The sequence below is a fragment of the Balaenoptera acutorostrata genome, chromosome 12, assembly GCF_949987535.1.
Source record: "Balaenoptera acutorostrata chromosome 12, mBalAcu1.1, whole genome shotgun sequence".
NCBI classification, from domain to species: Eukaryota; Metazoa; Chordata; class Mammalia; order Artiodactyla; family Balaenopteridae; genus Balaenoptera; species Balaenoptera acutorostrata.
Window position 1 is genome coordinate 67631094 of NC_080075.1, and position 15290 is coordinate 67646383.

General features: G+C 41.7%; 1 protein-coding gene across 5 annotated transcripts in view; it reads right to left on the reverse strand.

The window, feature by feature from the left end:
- The window catches only part of LTBP1 (latent transforming growth factor beta binding protein 1), a 432848-nt gene that overhangs the window by 400587 nt on the left and 16971 nt on the right, over positions 1 to 15290 (reverse strand). The gene's annotated exons all lie outside the window — the stretch shown is intronic.

The window sequence follows — 15290 nt, forward strand, 5'->3', positions numbered from 1 at the left end:
TGGATTAGAGGTCTGGCTTTCTAGATCACTTCCAAATAGGATTCCAGCCACCCCCTTCCCGTTGTCAGGACACCCGCTGAAGATGACAGGCATGTTCTGTCATGTACAACAACTGAAAACAGTTCCCTGAAACCCTACCCCAGGACTCTTCACCAAGCATCAATGTGTCACTTATCCCTGAAGTTCTGTAACAGTAAAAAGTCAAAGCAGCCAATGAGTTCATCCTCTGATCCCAAAACCTTATTTTTATCATGAAAGTCTACGTGTGACTTTTACACACTTTCCGAACCCACCAAAAGCCAGCTTCGTATTTAGATAGTTCAAGTGGTGATTATTTTGCAAACTTTACTGAAAAGTTAAATTATACAACCATGAGTCGAGAAAAGAAAATTTCAAGTCATTAGAATCACTAAAGTTCATTTGCAAGTAATAATGATAGTGTGTAATGAACCAAAAAGTATGATTAATGCAATTCCGGACACCGGAGGTCCATTTAAAAATGATTTGGCAGGAGGAGACCTTCAAGATGGCAGAGGAGTAAGACGTAGAGATCACCTTCCTCTCCACAAACACATAAGAAATACATCTACATGTGGAACAACTCCTACAGAACACCTACTGAACACTGGCAGAAGATCTCAAAAGGCAAGAAACTCCCCACGTACCTGGGTAGGGCAAAAGAAAAAATAGAGACAAAGAACAGGGACGGGACCCACACCAGTGGGAGGGAGCTGAGAAGGAGGAAAGGTTTCCACACACTAGAAGCCCCTTCACTGGCGGAGACTGTGGGTGGCGGAGGGGGGAAGCTTCGGAGCCACGGAGGAGAGCACAGCCACAGGGGTGCGGAGGGCAAAGCGGAGAGATTCCCGCACAGAGGATCGGGGCGACCAGCACTCACCAGCCAGAGAGGCTTGTCTGCTCACCCGCTGGGGCAGGCGGGGGATGGGAGCTGAGGCTCTGGCGTCGGTGGATCCCAGGGAGAGGACTGGGGTTGGCTGCATGATCACGGCCTGAAGGGGGCTAGTGTGCCACAGCTAGCCGGGAGGGAGTCCGGGAAAAAGTCTGGAGCTGCCGAGGAGACAAGAGACTTTTTCTTGCCTCTTTGTTTCCTGGTGTGCAAGGAGAGGGGATTCAGAGCACCGCTTAAAGGAGCTCCAGAGACAGGTGCGAGCCGCAGCTATCAGCGCGGACCCCAGAGACGGGCATGAGACGCTAAGGCTGCTGCTGCCGCCACCAAAAAGCCTGAGTGCAAGCACAGGTTACTATCCACACCGCCCCTCCTGGGAGCCTGCACAGCCCGCCACTGCCAGGGTCCCGTGAGCCAGGGACAACTTCCCCGGGAGAACGCACGGCGCGCCTCAGGCTGGTGCAACGTCACGCCGGCCTCTGCCGCCACAGGCTCGCCCCGCATCCGTACCCCTCCCTCCCCCTGGCCTGAGTGAGCCAGAGCCCCCGAAGCAGCTGCTCCTTTAACCCCGTCCTGTGTGAGCGAAGAACAGACGCCCTCAGGTGACCTACATGCAGAGGCAGGGGCCAAATCCAAAGCTGAACACTGGGAGCTGTGCGAAAAAAGAAGAGAAAGGGAAATCTCTCCATGCAGCCTCAGGAGCAGCAGATTAAATCTCCACAATCAACTTGATGTACCTGCATCTGTGGATTACCTGAGTAGACAACGAATCATCCCAGAATTGAGGCGGTGGACTTTGTGTGATTCTGTCTGTACAGCTTTGCTTTTACCATTTGTCCAAGGGTTCTGTCTGTCCGTTTTTGTTTTTTTTTTTAGCATAGTTTTTAGCACTTGTTATCATTGGTGGATTTCTTTTTTGGTTTGGTTGCTCTCTGCTTTCTTTCTTTTTTCTTCTTTTTTATGACTTTTAATTCTTTTTATTTTTAATAATTATTTTTGTATTCTTTATTTTAATAACTTTATTTTATTTTTTCTTTCTTTTTTTCTCCCTTTTCTTCTGAGCTGTGTGGCTGACAGGGTCTTGGTGCTCTGGCTGGGTGTCAGGCCTGTGCCTCTGAGGCGGGAGAGCCAAGTTCAGGACATTGGTCCGCCAGAGACCTCCCAGCTCTATGTAACATCAAACAGCAAAAGCTCTCCCAGAGATCTCCATCTCAACACTAAGACCCAGCTCCACTCAACAACCAGCAAGCTACAGTGCTGGACACCCTATACCAAACTAGCAAGACAGGAACACAACCCCACCCATTAGTAGAGAGGCTGCCTAAAATCATAAGGTCACAGACACCCCAAAACACACCACTGGACGCAGTCCTGCCCCCCAAGAAAGACAAGATCCAGCCTCATCCACCAGAGCACAGGCACCAGTCCCCTCCACCAGGAAGCCTACACAACCCACTGAACCAACCTTAGCCACTGGCAGCAGGCACCCAAAACAACAGGAACTACAAACTTGCAGCCTGCAAAAAGGAGACCCCAAACACTGAAAGGTAGGCAAAATAAAAAGACAGAGAAACACACAGCAGATGAAGGAGCAAGGTAAAAACCCACCGGACCAAACAAATGAAGAAGAAATAGGCAGTCTACCTGGAAAAGAATTCAGAGTAATGATAGTGAAGATGATACAAAATCTTGGAAATAGAACAGAGAAAATGTTTAGAGAGAACAGAGAGAATGTTTAGAACAGAGAAAGGAACGCTTAACAAGGATCTAGAAGAACTAAAGAGCAAGCAAACAATGATGAACAACACAGTAAATGAAATGAAAAATTCTCTAGAAGGGATCAAGAGCAGAATAACTGAGGTAGAAGAACGGATAAGTGACCTGGAAGATAAAATAGTGGAAATAACTACTGCAGAGCAGAATAAAGAAAACAGAAGGAAAAGAATTGAGGACAGTCTCAGAGACCTCTGGGACAACATTAAACACACCAACATTCGAATTATAGGGGTCCCAGAAAAAGAAGAGAAAAAGAAAGATACAGAAAATATTTGAAGAGAATATAGTTGAAAACTTCCCTAATATGGGAAAGGAAATAGTCAGTCAAGTCCAGGAAGTACAGAGAGTCCCATACAGGATAAATCCAAGGAGAAACACGTGAAGACACATATTAATCAAACTATCAAAAATTAAATACAATGAAAAAATACTAAAAGCAGCAAGGGAAAAACAACAAATAACATACAGGGGAATCCCCGTAAGGTTAACAGCTGATCTTTCAGCAGAAACTCTGCAAGCCACAAGGGAGTGGCAGGACATATTTAAAGTGATGAAAGGGAAAAACCTACATCCAGGATTACTCTATCCAGCAAGGATCTCATTCAGATTTCAAGGAGAAATTAAAACCTTTACAGACAAGCAAAAGCTAAGACAATTCAGCACCAGCAAACCAGCTCTACAACAAATGCTAACGGAACTTCTCTAAGTGGGAAACACAAGAGAAGGAAAAGACCTACAATAACAAACCCAAAACAATTAAGAAAATGGTAATAGGAACATACATATCGATAACTACCTTAAACGTAAATGGATTTAAATGCTCCAACCAAAAGACACAGACTGGCTGAATGGATACAAAAACAAGACCCATATATATGCTGTCTACAAGAGACCCACTTCAGACCTAGGGACATATACAGACTGAAAGTGAGGGGATGGAAAAAGATATTCCATGCAAAGGAAAATCAAAAGAAAGCTGATGTAGCAATTCTCATATCAGACAAAATAGACTTTAAAATAAAGACTATTACAAGAGACAAAGAAGGACACTACATAAAGATCAAAGGATCAATCCAAGAAGAAGATATAACAATTGTAAATATTTATGCACTCAATATAGGAGCACCTCAATACATAAGGCAGATGCTAACAGCCATAAAAGGGGAAATCGACAGTAACACAATCATAGTAGGGGACTTTAACACCCCACTTTCACCAATGGACAGATCACCCAAAATGAAAATAAATAAGGAAACACAGCTTTAAATGACACATTAAACAAGACGGACTTAATTGATATTTGTAGCACATTCCATCCAAAAACAACAGAATACACTTTCTTCTCAAGTGCTCATGGAACATTCTCCAGGATAGATCATATCTTGGGTCACATATCAAGCCTTGGTAAATTTAAGAAAATTGAAATCATATCAAGTATCTTTTCCGACCACAACGCTGTGAGACTAGATATGAATTACAGGAAAAATCTGTAAAAAATACAAACAAATGGAGGCTAGACAATACACTACTTAATAACCAAGAGATTACTGAAGAAATCAAAGAGGAAATCAAAAAATTCCTACAAACAAATGACAATGAAAACACGACAACCCGAAACCTATGGGATGCAGCAAAAGCAGTTCTAAGAGGGGAGTTTATAGCAATACAATCCTACCTCAAGAAACAAGAAACATGTCAAATAAACAACCTAAGCTTACACCTAAAGCAATTAGAGAAAGAAGAACCAAAAAACCCCAAAGTTAGCAGAAGGAAAGAAATCATAAAGATCAGATCAGAAATAAATGAAAAAGAAATGAAGGAAACAATAGCAAAGATCAATAAAACTAAAAGCTGGTTCTTTGAGAAGATAAACAAAATTGATAAACCATTAGCCAGACTCATCAAGTAAAAAAGGGAGACGACTCAAATCAATAGAATTAGAAATGAAAATGAACAACTGACACTGCAGAAATACAAAGGATCATGAAGGATTACTACAAGCAACTATATGCAAATAAAATGGACAACCTGGAAGAAATGGACAAATTCTTAGAAAAGCACAACCTTCCAAGACTAAACCAGGAAGAAATAGAAAATATAAACAGACCAATCACAAGCACTGAAATTGAAACTGTGATTAAAAATCTTCCAACAAACATAAGCCCAGGACCAGATGGCTTCACAGGCGAATTCTATCAAACATTTAGAGAAGAGCTAACACCTATCCTTCTCAAACTCTTCCAAAATATAGCAGAGGGAGGAACACTCCCCAACTCATTCTACGAGGCCACCATCACGCTGATACCAACACCAGACAAAGATGTCACAAAGAAAGAAAACTACAGGCTAATATCACTGATGAACATAGATGCAAAAATCCTCAACAAAATACTAGCAAACAGAATCCAACAGCACATTAAAAGGATCATACACCATGATCAAGTGGGGTTTATCTCAGGAATGCAAGGATTCTTCAATATACGCAAATCAATCAATGAGATACACCATATTAACAAATTGAAGGATAAAAACCATATGATCATCTCATAGATGCAGAAAAAGCTTTCAACAAAATTCAACACCCATTTATGATAAAGACCCTCCAGAAAGTAGGCATAGAGGGAACTTACCTCAACATAACAAAGGCCATACTTGACAAACCCACAGACAATATCATTCTCAATGGTGAAAAACTGAAACCACTTCACTAAGATCAGGAACAAGACAAGGTTGCCCACTCTCACCACTATTATTCAACAAAGTTTTGGAAGTTTTAGCCACAGCAATCAGAGAAGAAAAAGAAATAAAAGGAATCCAAATCGGAAAAGAAGAAGTACAGCTGTCACTGTTTGCAGATGACACGATACTATATAGAGAGAATCCTAAAGACACTACCAGAAAACTACTAGAGCTAATCAATAAATTTGGTAAAGTAGCACAATATAACATTAATGCACAGAAGTCTCTTGCATTCCTATACACTAATGATGAAAAATCTGAAAGAGAAATTAAGGAGACACTCCCATTTACCACGACAAAAAAAGAATAAAATACCTAGGAATATGGGCTTCCCTGGTGGCATAGCGGTTAAGAATCTGCCTGCCAATGCAGGGGACACAGGTTCAAACCCTGGTCTGGGAGGATCCCACATGCCACGGAGCAACTAGGCCTGTAGGCCACAACTGCTGAGCCTGCGCGTCTGGAGTCTGTGCTCCGCAACAAGAGAGGCCGCGATAGTGAGAGGCCCATGCACCGCGATGAAGAGTGGCCCCCGCTTGCCGCAACTATAGAGAGCCCTCGCACAGAAACGAGGACCAAACACAGCCAAAAATAAATAAATAATAAATAAATAAGCTCATTTGCAAAAAAAAAAAACCTAGGAATAAACCTACCTAAGGAGACAAAAGACCTGTATGCAGAAAACTATAAGACACTGATGAAAGAAATTAAAGATGATACAAACATATGGAGAGATATACCATGGCCTTGGATTGAAAGAATCAACATTATGAAAATGAGTATACTACCCAAAGCAATCTACAGATTCAATGCAATCCTTATCAAACTACCAATGGCATTTTCACAGAACTAGAAGAAAAAACTTCACAATTTGTATGGAAACACAGAAGACCCTGAATAGCCAAAGCAATCTTGAGAAAGAAAAACAGAGCTGGAGGAATCAGGCTCCCTGACCTCAGACTATACTACAAAGCTACAGTAATCAAGACAGTATGGTACTGGTACAAAAATAGAAATATAGATCAATGGAACAGGATAGAAAGCCCAGAGATAAACCCACGTACATATGGTCACCTTATTTTTGATAAAGGAGGCAAGAATATACAATGGAGAAAAGACAGGCTCTTCAATAAGTGGTGCTGGGAAAACTGGACAGCTACATGTAAAAGAATGAAATTAGAACACTCGCTAACACCATACACAAAAATAAACTCAAAATGGATGAAGACCTAAATGTAAGGCCAGACACTATAAAACTCTTAGGGGAAAACATAGGCAGAACACTCTATGATATAAATCACAGCAAGATCCTTTTTGACCCACCTCCTAGAGAAATGGAAATAAAAACAAAAATAAACAAATGGGACCTAATGAAACTTCAAAGCTTTTGCACAGCAAAGGAAATCATAAACAAGACGAAAAGACAACCCTCAGAATGGAAGAAAATATTTGCAAATGAAACAACTGACAAAGGATTAATCTCCAAAATTTACAAGCAGCTCATGCAGCTCAATATCAAAAAAACAAACAACCCAATCCAAAAATGGGCAGGAGACGTAAATAGACATTTCTCCAAAGAAGATATACAGATTGCCAACAAACACATAAAAGAATGCTCAACATCACTAATCATTAGAGAAATGCAAATCAAAACTACAATGAGGTATCACCTCACACCAGTGGCCATCATCAGAATGGCCATCATCAAAAAATCTACAAAGAGTAAATGCTGGAGAGGGTGTGGAGAAAAGGGAGCCCTCTTGCACTGCTGGTGGGAATGTAAATTTATACAGCCACTATGGAAAACAGTGTGGAGGTTCCTTACAAAACTAAAAATAGAACTACCATATGACCCAGCAATCCCACTACTGGGCATAAACCCTGAGAAAACCATAATTCAAGAAGAGACATGTACCAGAATGTTCACTGCAGGCCTATTTACAATAGCCAGGACATGGAAGCAACCTAAGTGTCCATCAACAGGTGAATGGATAAAGAAGATGTGGCACATATATACAATGGAATATTACTCAGCCATAAAAAGAAGCAAAATTGAGTTATTTGTAGTGAGGTGGACGGACCTAGAGTCTGTCATACAGAGTGAAGTAAGTCAGAAAGAGAAAAACAAACACCATATCCTAACACATATATGGAATCTAAAAAAAGAAAAGAAAAAGGTTATGAAGAACCTATGGACAGGACAGAAATAAAGACACAGATGTAGAGAATGAACTCAAGGACACGGGGAGGGGGAAGGGTAAGCTGGGACGAAGTGAGAGAGTGGCATGGACTTATATATACTACCAGAGTAAAACAGATAGCTAGTGGGAAGCAGCCGCATAGCACAGGGAGATCAGCTCGGTGCTTTGTGATCACCTAGAGGGGTGGGATAGGGACGATGGGAGGGAGACCCAACAGGGAGGAGATATGGCGATATATGTATATGTATAGGTGATTCACTTTGTTATACAGCAGAAACTAACCCAACATTGTAATGCAATTATACTCTAGTAAAGATGTTTAAAAGAAAAAAATGTGTTGGCTTGCAGAAACTACCCCAACATTGTAATGCAATTATACTCTAGTAAAGATGTTTAAAAGAAAAAAATGTGTTGGCTTGCAGAAACTACCACACCGTTGTAAAGCAATTATACTCCAATAAAGACGTTTAAAAAAAACCGTGTTGGCTTAAACTGTCTATAGCTACAGGTATTTATGTGGGCAAATATATAAAAAGAAAGGTAAGCAAGTATGAGATCATATTTTGTCTTGTAACTTTGAGCAACAAGTGATAGGAGATAAAAAGCAAAATGAGTAACAAATTCAAGCAAAAGAAAATAAGCACTCTCCTCTTAAGTCAAAGTTTTGTCATCATACTTTCAAAAATCTGCCACAGCTATCTTTATTAACTGCGTAATCCTACTTGGAGCCAGGGGTAGTAGCTATTATAATCTTTGAAAGTAAACTGTTTATCTGTGAGCGATGAACTGTCCACCGTGAGCGATGAACAAATGCCGGCGCTTCCCAAGAGAAAGGATGCCCCTCAACCGCCTAACACAGTTAAAGAGGTAACTAATCTCTTCGTGCAAAACTCTGACATTCACCTTCCTTTACGTGGCACCCAAAAGCTTAGTTAATTTGTCTCAGATGAAAACACTGCACAGACAGGTAGACTCCTAACACCAAACTGAGTCATAAAAATGACTAAGGAAACGTTAGGACTTTTCCCCACACAGCTGCTTTGCAGTGCTGTGCTATGAATCAGACAAGGTATCTGAAGAACACTCCCACACACACGTTCATTTATTTAGCAGTTTATAAAACAGTCATCAAAGAGGGTATTCAAGAAACCTAGACGAAAAGCATCCAAATTCATGAAAATGTGGTTAGTGACCCAGATACCACTCTTCATGTAAACAATATAAGCAAATAGTAAAGAATAATATGACTCCAAACCGACAGTGTTAAGCTTTGGGAAACTCACTCCATGTGTTTCCAATTGAAATTTTTAAACTGGAACTCCATTAGAACTTGATGGAAAAGTTACTCATACTAAACTCACACTAAAAAATATGTTTTTTACCTCCTCTATACTTTGTCTCCATATGATCTGATAAAAACAGTCATCACTGGGTTGAAATCTGAAAATTAAATGTGAGCTCTAGAAGCACTTCAGGCTGGCAGAACGCCCAGAGATCATGATAATACCCAGTAGACCTGAAGAGACTGTAAGCTAATTGGCCTGAAACCTCTGCAAACTGCGTAGATACAGAATATCGGTGGGCACGATAAGCATCCGATCAAGAAAGCAGCTCCCAAAATGGTAAAATGCAGGACTTACACTTGGTTATTACTATTCTTGCTTGGAAATTAACAATAGCTAACACTTAACCTACTGTTAGGTAAATGGTTTTTAACAAGGGTTCCCACATTTTCATTTTGCACTGAGCCCTGCAGATCATGTAGCCAATTTGGTCCTGTTATGACCATTCAAACCCTTAGATCCAGCAAGACCTAAAGCCAGCATCAACCTCAGGCCTCCCAGTTACCTGGCAATAAAGAGCCTCTTTTCCTTTGGCCAGTCTGTGTAACGTCCACTTACAACCACAGGGTCCTGCTTAACTCCGCCTCAGAGTCTGCCCTCTCTCGCACCACGCCCTGCAGACGCCCACTCCACTTGGTTCCAGCTGCCTCTGCATTATCCTCCAGTCAATCAATGTGCTCACCAACATCATCCTAAAAGTCCCAGCTGATCCCCTGCCCTGAGAGTCTAGACTTCCCTCAGAAATACAGATGAATCAAATTCAATCTTCTGTGTTTATAAGACTCAATTGTGCCAACAGGGTCAGAAAGATGTGAAAGATTCATTCACTCAAAAATATTTTTTGAGGGGCTTCCCTGGTGGCGCAGTGGTTGAGAGTCCGCCTGCTAATGCAGGGGACACGGGTTCGAGCCCTGGTCTGGGAGGATCCCACATGCTGCAGAGCAACTGGGCCCGTGAGCCACAATTGCTGAGTCTGCGCGTCTGGAGCCTGTGCTCTGCAACAAGAGAGGCCGCGATAGTGAGAGGCCTGCGCACCGCGATGAAGAGTGGCCCCCGCTTGCTGCAACTAGAGAAAGCCCTCGCACAGAAACGAAGACCCAACACAGCCATAAATAAATAAATAATTAATTAAAAACAAAAAACAGAAAAAAAAACACACCATAAAAGCACCAGACACATATTTATTCTAAACTACCCACTGTTTCATAATGTTTCTTTATAAAGCTTTAATAAAGGAAGTACCTTTTAAAAAAAAATATTTTTTGAGTATCTACCATGTACTAGGCACAAGAATAGAAAAGAAACCTTCTGGCACCTGCAACTGAGAGCAGAAAACACCCTCAGAAAGCTTCAAATTATCTGTGACCTTCCTTCAGGAACAGATGGGCAGAGAATCTTAAAGGTGTGGGAAAGGGAAAAAAACTGATCAAAAGCCAGATATGGAAGGGATGGAAAAGAGAACACTCTGGTCTTCCCTGCTGTTTCCAGAAGAAACCAAGAAGTGCCCCTGGAGGGTTACACAGGGCACCATCCACCCCTGAATGTCTGCATTCTCACCCCTCGACATCGCCAGACCTGCCTACAAGACCTCTGCCACCCCACTGGGGCCTGGAGCCTGGAGCCTAGAGGAGAAGAGAATTTGATTTCCATTCTCACATCCTGGCCCCGCAGGCCCACAAGCCAAGCCCACTCTACAGGTACACCTGAGTTAAAACAGGCCAGAGAAACTGCTCTCCTGTTTTTGAAAAACCATCAGGAAAGGAGATTTCATAAGATCACAAGATCAGAGAAGCCCTTCAAAGCCATGTGTTATACCACCAAGCTGAGTGATGAGAAACATCAGGAGAGATGAAGGGGAACCTGAAAATGTATTCAGATCCAAAAAAAGAGGCTTGGCCAAAAGCACTTGTAATATCAGCAGTATTATGAGATGATCACTGGCAATAAAGCAGAAGCCGACAGTCTTGTGCTCGTTCAGGTACACACTGGAAAGAAGATACACACTGGTCCTCTTTGTACTGACATATTTAGGAACTCAGAGCTGTGGGTGAGGCCATCCTGTTATGGACACCACCTTGTAGCATGGTAGGTACCTTCTGTAAACAGCATCCTTGGAAAGGGTCCTTAGAGGACCTCATTTGAGTGCTCTCAGCTAAAGGCTAAAAACATAACAAATGTAAGCTGCTGTCTTCATTACCCACAAGTCCCCCTCAATAAGAAAAAAAAAAAAAAACTGGCTGAGAAGAAAATTATTCAGGACTATTTTGACAATCTGGCTTTATGATTCAGTGATCCAATATAGGACTTGAATGAAAGGGAAAGATTCTCAGAGGATGCTTCAGAGCCCTTATGATTTGTAATTTTATTGTTCTTAAAATAAAATGTCATGCTGTCCACTTTGGCCATGGAGCTTACCCCTTTAATCTATGAGGGTGCCTTATTCATCTACTGCAATGGTATTCTTCCTCTTCAATAAAGATGTGTGGTTAAAGCAAATCCAAACCCTCCAAAAGTGAAAACCCCTTTTCCAGCCAAACTGTAAAGTCAGCACCATCCATTACCTGAACGAGAGGTTTTCCCACCAACAGACTCCCCAAGTCCAAATTCTCTCTATCCTCAAAAGCCATTTCAAACAATTTCTACTCTAATATTCCCCCAAGGGAGAGCAACGTCCTTCCCTCAAAGCCCCACTACTCCAGACTGGGAGCTACTTGAAGGTACAACCATGTTTTATTCATGTTTGCATTTCCAGTGCTGGGAAAGTGGATGACGCATAAAATGTGATCACTAGGTGCTCGTTAGATGAATGAATGAGACTTGGGGCTGGGCTGCTCTTCCGGCATCTGCACATTCTTCCTTGTATCAATTTTCTAGTGGTACCTAACAAAGTATCACCATTTCAAAGGCTTAGAACAATACACATTCATTATCTCACAGTTTCTATAAGTGAGTAGTCTGGGCACAGATGAACCCAGTCCTCTGCTTCAGGACCTAGCTCTTCACAAGGCTATAATCAAGGTGTCAGTGGGGCTGCAGTCTCATCTGAGGCTCAAGTGGGGAAGAATCTACTTCCAAGACCATTCAGGTTTTTGGCAGACTTCATTTCCTTGTGTCTGTCAGACTGAGCACCCCAGGTTCATACTGGCTACCAGCTAGACAGCCCACAGCTTCCTGCCACATGGTCCTCTGCATAGGCAAGCCACAAGCCCAATAGGGCAGCATACTTTTTCCAAGCCAGCAGGAAGTCTCTCACTCCAGTTGGCTAAGATGGAGTCATATATAACACAACAAAGTCAAAGAAATGACATTCCATCACCTTTCGCATATTCTATTGACTTGAAGCAAGTCACAGGTTCTTCTCACACTCAAGAGGAGGGAATTATACAAGGGTGTCACCCATCAGGGGTTACCTTAGGGTGTGTCTGCCACACTCCTGGTATTAGGATCATCTTGTCCTTTCCACTAGACTGTCAGCTCCACAGAGCAGGGTCTTCTTAGCCCATAACACAAGGCCTTCTATATAGTAGACAATTTATAAAAAGTTTAGTGAATTAAAATGAAAGGTTAAGCAAATGTAAGATATAGGCCTCTAAGGACATATACAGAGAGATAACTCAGCTATAAAAATGTTAACAGTTGTTTTAAAAAAAAAAGTGTTTACCCATACTGAGACAGAAGGAGTGAAAACTAATTATTTTTTAAATTCATATTTTAAGCCATTCCTGAAATTTGGGTCTTTTCAAAATTTTAGCACCATTTTCTAGTATTATGGCCTTGTCTACATGATATTCAAACATTTGAATGTTTTATCAAAAGTAACACGTAGGTATTTGGAAATAACTACATGTTTGGGAAGAAAAGACAAACTATTTACTTTTAACCACATGTAACTATTACCACAGTAACTGATGATTTAAATAAGCTATCTTCCCCCCCTCCAAAAAAAAACTTTCTACTTGGAGAAGAAATAAATATTTTTTAAAAACCTAATTTTTCTTCCATATGCAGATAAAGTGTTTTTGCATTCATTATTTTGCAGGAAAAAAAAAAAAGATATGTGATGGGGAAAAACAGTCCCTATTTCACAGGACAAGCAAAGCAACTCCTCATTCACTCTTTTTCTACAAAGGTTCCTAGTCTTATTATAGGCAATTCTTTTCCTAAATACACATCTCATAAAAGTGTGTGTCATTGCTGAAATTCTCAACTGGGCAGTTTCCAAAGATCTGATGCATTCCTCCAGTGACTTCCAGGAATGAGTCAGCAGGACCCCAAGGAATGGCCAAGTAACTCTGCCTTGTCCATTCTCCGTCTGAACTTCCTCATCTTCACACAAGAAAGCTTTGTCCCTGCCAATGCTGAGGGCATGTTCTGGACCACAGCTTGCTCTTCATTTCACTTCTAAACTATCTTGGAAACAAGTAACAGCACCTGCCTCCAAAACAAGATGTCACATTCACTCCTGTTCCTTTTATTTATTGTGTAATACCTTTCTCATCATTCCTTGCCTGCGACATCTTTTATTCCAGTATACCCACTTTAAACCCAGGGTCCTCAAGCTTCCATGTGGATTAGTCGGCTGGGTGCTTGTGAAAATGAGGGTCATGGGTCACCCCTGGGGGTTCCACTGTGGTAGGTCTGGGGTGGGGCCCCATAACCTGCATTTCTTTTTATTTTAATTGAAGTATACTCGATTTACAATGTTGTGTTAGTTTCTGGTGTACAGCAAAGTTTTTCAGTATGTGTGTGTGTGTGTGTGTGTGTGTGTGTGTGTGTGTGTGTATACACTATATATATATGTGTATATATATATATTCCTTTTCATGTTCTTTTCCATTATGGTTTATTATAGGACATTGAATACAGTTCCCTGTGCTATATAGTAGAACCTTGTCATTTATCTATTGATATTTTATATATAGTGTTTGTATCTGCCAATCCCAAACTCTTAATTTATCCCTTCCCCACCCTCTTTCCTCTTTGGTAACCGTAAGTTTGTTTTCTATGTCTGTGAGTCTGTTTCTGTCTCATAAGTAAGTTCATTCCCACAACTTGCATTTCTTATACATCCCACAGGGGGTTGTGAGACAGAGGGGATCCACACACCACAACAAAGCTGATAACTGCAGCTCTGAAGAATATGAAGAAGTGATTTCAGCATTGTCCACAGTAAAGAACAGAACTAGGAAAGCCCAAAGGTACAAAACTCACGTTCACTGGATGGCAAAACGGCTTCTCCAAGTCTCCTCGGTCACCGTGCAGAACAGACTGTGTGTCAATGTGCATGGCTGCACCTGCTCAGGTCCAGAATTCCCACCTGAGACAAGGGAATCGCTCCATTCCGTTGGGAAGGGGAGAAAACACAAGCTTCTAGTCCCCAAGGCCTGGAGCCCAAAGGAGCCAATTTCCCTGTACTCCTTCTCCCCCTTGGGTGATCAAGGAGGGGTGCTGGGGGGGACACAGAAAGGGAGGAGGAGATGGGTTTAGCGAGAGTTGTGGTTCCCAAACCACAGCTATAATGGCACCCCCTGGAGGGCATGTTAAAACACAGAGTGCTGGGCCCCAACCTCAGAGTTTCTGCTTCAGCGAGTCCAGGGTGGGGCCTGAGAATCTGCATTTCTAATGAGTTCCCAGGCGACGCTGCTGCCCCTGGTCCAGGGACCATGCTTTGAGAACCCCTAGGTCTATGAAGTGCCATTCAAGCAGTCTGTATTATAGGAAGGAATGGAGCAATTTTACCGGAGAAAGAGCCTCTAACACTCAATACTGAGCATTAAAAACTGTCACCCAGGGAGGTTTGCTGCAATATGCATTCTCATAACAAAAGGAACAGCTTACTGACATAATCTCGGTAGCCACTGAGTTAAATGAATTTCAGCTGGTCTTTCCCTCAAAACAAATGTGACTTGTAATGCTTATTAATCAAGCAACTAAGGGTCTACTGTATATGCAGAACTGCTGGGTAGGCCAACTTCCCAAAGGATACAAAGTAAAACAAAAACAGGGTCCCTGCCTTTAATTTATCATCTGCATTATTTCACCTCCAATTACTGAGAAATTTTGGACTAAAAACATAACCTTTTCGCTATCACGATAAGAAAGAAACGGAGCTTTCTCAAAAGAAGAAAAGATGTGATACACAAGATCTGTGACCCCCAAAACTTACTGAAATACATTAAGCATTCTAATTTTCTTTTATATATATATATTTTTTTTAATATTTATTTATTTATTTGGCTGCACCAGGTCTTAGTTGCGTCACGCTGCATCTTCGTCGCCGCGTGCAGGGATCTTTAGTTGCAGCATGTGGGCTCTTAGTTGCGG